This window comes from Cebus imitator, unplaced genomic scaffold (genome assembly GCF_001604975.1).
Source record: "Cebus imitator isolate Cc_AM_T3 unplaced genomic scaffold, Cebus_imitator-1.0 Scaffold520, whole genome shotgun sequence".
Lineage (NCBI taxonomy): Eukaryota > Metazoa > Chordata > Mammalia > Primates > Cebidae > Cebus > Cebus imitator.
The window spans coordinates 1,403,838-1,408,087 of record NW_016107835.1 but is presented as its reverse complement, the minus strand read 5'-3'; the positions used below and the strand labels follow the sequence as shown (position 1 = coordinate 1,408,087).

The 4,250-nt window shown below is 46.8% G+C and overlaps 1 pseudogene; it reads left to right on the top strand.

The window, feature by feature from the left end:
- The first annotated feature begins 2,753 nt into the window (after positions 1–2,753).
- Positions 2,754–4,250, top strand: part of LOC108293029 — a 26,568-nt pseudogene continuing 25,071 nt past the window's right edge.

Genomic DNA, 4,250 nt, shown 5'->3' with positions numbered 1-4,250 from the left:
ACAGATGCACGCCACCACACCCGGCTAGTTTTTTGTATTTTAGTAGAGACGGGATTTCACCGTGTTAGCCAGGATGGTCTCGATCTCCTGACCTCGTGATCCACCCTCCTTGGTCTCCCAGTGCTGGGATTATAGGCATGAGCCACAGCACCTGGCCAGATGTTTTAGTATTTTCTTACAGGTCCTTGAGGTTGTATTTATTTTTCTGTCAGCCTCTTTCTCTGACTTGCTCATATTGAACAATTTCTTTTTGTTTTGTTTTAGAGACAGAGTTTCACTCTGTTGCCCAGGCTTGAGTGTTGTGGTGTGATCATAGCTCACTGCAGCCTTGAACTCCTGGGCTCAAGGGATCCTCCTGCCTCAGCCTTCACAGCAGCTAGGAGTACAGGCACATGTACTCCTAGCTACATGTGTTATCACACTCAGCTATTTTTAAGTTTTTTTTTTTTTTTTAGATGGCTCACTCCTTTCACCCAGGCTGGAGTGTAGTGATGTGATTTTAGCTCACTGCAACCTCCGCCTCCTGGGTTCAAGCGATTCTGCACCATTCACCCGAGTAGCTGAGATTACAGGTGCCCACCACCATGACCAGTTAAATTTTTGTAATTTTTGTAGAGATGGGGTTTCACCATGTTGGCCAGGTTGGTCTTGAACTCCTGTCCTCAGGTGATCCACCTGCCTTGGCCTCCCAAAGTGCTGGGACTACAGCTGTGAGCCACTGGATCTGGATTGTTAATTTTTTTTTTTTTTTTGTAGAGATGAGTCTCACTATGTTGCCCAGGCTGGTCTTACTCCAGCCTCAAACCATCTACCCTCTTACTTCAGCCTGCAAAAATACTTGGATTAATGCTGCAAGTCACTGCTCTCTGCCAGATAGAACACTTTCTATTTATCTCTTTGAGTTCACAAACTCCTTTCTTACCTCCATTCTGCTATTGAATCCATTCAATAGGAATTTATTTCTTTGGCTATCATATTTTCCACTTCTAAAATTTCCATTTGTTTTTTCTTTAAATATTTTTTTTTTGTTCCAGGATTTTCTGCTTTTGCTTGTTTCAAAACTGTTCATGATTGCTTGTTTAGGCATTTTAAAAATAGCATCTTTAAAGGCTTTGCCAGATAATCCCAACATCTCTATCTTAGCATTGGTGTCAGTGGATTGTCTGTCCCCATTTTAGTTCCCTTATTTTCCTGGTTCTTCATATTCTGAGTAATTTTGAATTACATGCTGGACATTTTGAATATTAGGTTATGAGACTCTTGATCTTGTGTAAATGCTGTGGACCATGTTGCTATTTCTGCTTGAGCAGGTGGTCTACCTCTCTTCACAGGCAGCCACCATGGTCCTTGTCACTATGGTGGGGCCGGGGCAAGAGAAGGCCCTGGAAGAGAAGGGGGTTCAGTTGAAGATGGAGTGAGTTTCGAGGGGAGCACTATTTGAGGTATTTGAGTCCCAGAGGCATGTGAAGCAGCAGAGGGAGGTCGGTCAGATTCCATTATCGTCACTGGGGATGAGAATCCGGGGTTTAGGGTGTGGGGCTGGGAGCTGCAGCCCTTCCTTTCCCCCCATCCGCGCATGCTCCTTGGGCTTACACCTCAGCGTGCATGTTCACTGGGCATCTTCAGATCTGCCCCTTTGCCCACGTGGAGAATGCCAGGGACCTGTGAGGGTGTGCGATCGCGTTCCTGACATCTGGACTCTTTTTCCTCTACTGAGACTCATCTGGTAGGTCCACAGCCCAATCCTCCCAGGAGCTGAAGTGTGAGTGAGGGAGAGGAGGAGCCAGTGGGCTTCGGGAGGGTCCAGTGGGTCCCGCGGTGTGGTGGTCTGTGGCCTTTGAGGGAGAAGGGCCTCGTGGCCTCTGACGGAAAAGGGCCTCAAAGTCGTCCTTCTCCTCACAGGCTGCGACGCCACCATTGGCTTTGTGGTTGTGACGGGGTCAGGACAGGGAGGAAGGTGGGTCGTGGAGGGGAGGTGGTCGGGGCTCAGGTGAAGATGGGGCGAGTGCTGGGGGTGCTGCTGGAATGATGGAAGTCACAGGGCAAGGGGTGAGATGGGCAGTAAAGAAGGGGCTTGGCACCTCGGAATGCTGCAGGCTGGTGACCGCCCCCCCAGTGTTATCAAGTGAGGAGCGTCCGAGTGAGAAGCCTTGCAAGGTCTCATCTCTGACATGGAAGGTCCAGAAATAATAGGAAGGAGTGGACGAGGCTGTGTGGTCTAACCAAATTTGATTTGAGGTGGGTGACTGGCTCTAGTAAGTGGGAGTGTGTCCAAAGCATCAGTCACGGGAATTGTGATTCACTAGTGTTTTCATGTGGGGTCCACTTATGAAAGTAAACCTCATCAGAAATGCGGGGCGCAGTGGCGTGTACTTGTAGTCCCAGCTACTCCAGACACTGAGGCCGGAGGATCACTTGAGTAGGAGGTCAAGGCTGCAGTGAGCTATGATCCTGCTGCTGCACTCCAGGCTGAGCAACAGAGTGAGACCCCATGTCTAAAACAGATTTAAAAAAAATGCCCTCTGCCTTTAGCCACATGCCTTAAAATGATTGCTTTGCCAGCTTGTCCAGCATAAGTGGCTTTGCAAGCACTCAGAAAATGTACTCACTTATGCTTTCTTTACTCAGACTTATTTTGAAAGTATTTTCAAAATTAAAATGACAAGTTAACATTTGGCCATGGAAGTGATCAAATATATCTGTCCTCTCAAGTGTATGTTCCCAATCACAGTTTTCTGTTTTCAGTGTGAAATATGAGTTGGTGAGGAAGATCAACCTATTGGCCTAGACCAAGATGCAGTGTCGAACCTCCTGAAGTGATTGGGCCTATACTGGTGAGTGCTTTAACATTCGATGGCAGAAATTAATCTTTGTGATAGTGTTGTTGCATTACTATAGATAGACTGATAAATGTCTTTCATGCTGATGAAAAATGAATATGGTGTCTCATTAAGGAAACACTGATTCAGGATGATTATTTTTTCTCTTGTCGTTCTCCAGCTTTTGCCCATGACTTCCTTTTCATGCTTCCTAATGACAGATTGTACACATCTATTCCAACATAGAGTATAATAGCTTCCAAAGTCCTTCCGGGTCACTTTTCTCACAGTAACCTTTCTGTGGATAGAGTAACCTTATTAAGCATACAGAATAGAGTTGGAGAAATAGCTTTAGGCTTAGTTATGATCAGAAACATCTATGTATTCTGTGTATATATAATTGACATATATTGAAAACAAAAGTTTTTAAAAAATTTGCACACACATACATATTCCCTAGCTTGAGCAGTTCAGTGATGAAGAAGGGGAACCAGCAACTCAAAGTCGGGATCCTGCACCTGCTCAGGAGGGAGAGGACGAGGGAGCATCTGCAGGTCAAGGTGAAGGGAAAGGGAAGAAGAATGCCTGTTGGTGTGTGTGTGTGTGTGTGTGTGTGTGTGAGAGAGAGAGAGAGAGAGAGAGAGAGAGAGAGAGAGAGAGAGACAGAGAGAGAGAGAGAGAGAGAGAGAGAGACTCTTGCATTGTCACATAGTAGGAACAGGAGGAAAGAAAACAATGGAAGGAATGCCTGACACTGACTGGAAAAGTGAGGAGGGTATATAGTTTGCAGCTTAGCTTAGGGAAACCCCTCACTATGATGAAATATGTCCATTTTATGAATGAGAGAATGGAGGTTCCAGGATTGTGTTTTATCCGAGAATACTTGACTGGTGAATACAGAATTTGTATTTTGTTCCAAAGTTTGCGACTTCTTACCATCTATGTTCCTGTAAAAAAAACTAAATGATTGGGACTCATGGGAAGATGATGGCCAACTAGGAACAGCTCAGGATTGCAGCTCCCAGTGAAGTGCAGAGGGTGAGTGGACGCCGCATTTCCAGATGGACTTTTATTGCCCACAGACCAGGAGATTCTCAGGTGGAGGAGCCCCACGGGTCGCCAGCATGGCTGTTTCGGCCGGCACGGCTGTTTCGGCTCCCCCGGCTGCTTTGCCTGCGCCCTGGCGCAGCGGTTCTCTGTACAAAAGACACTGGTCCAGGTGCCCTCTTAGCTGGCGATTGGAGCCCTGAGATGGCAGAGTCACCCATTCATCTGAAATAGCGAGCCAGGCCAGGAGATTCCTAGGCAAAAAAACCCCCAGGAATCTCAGCGCCGCTGTTTCAGCTGGCTCAGTGAGTCATGGCATGGGAGATCCTGGCGCCTTTTCAACAGGTGACTGGAACACTGGGAGATAGTCAACCATTCAACAAC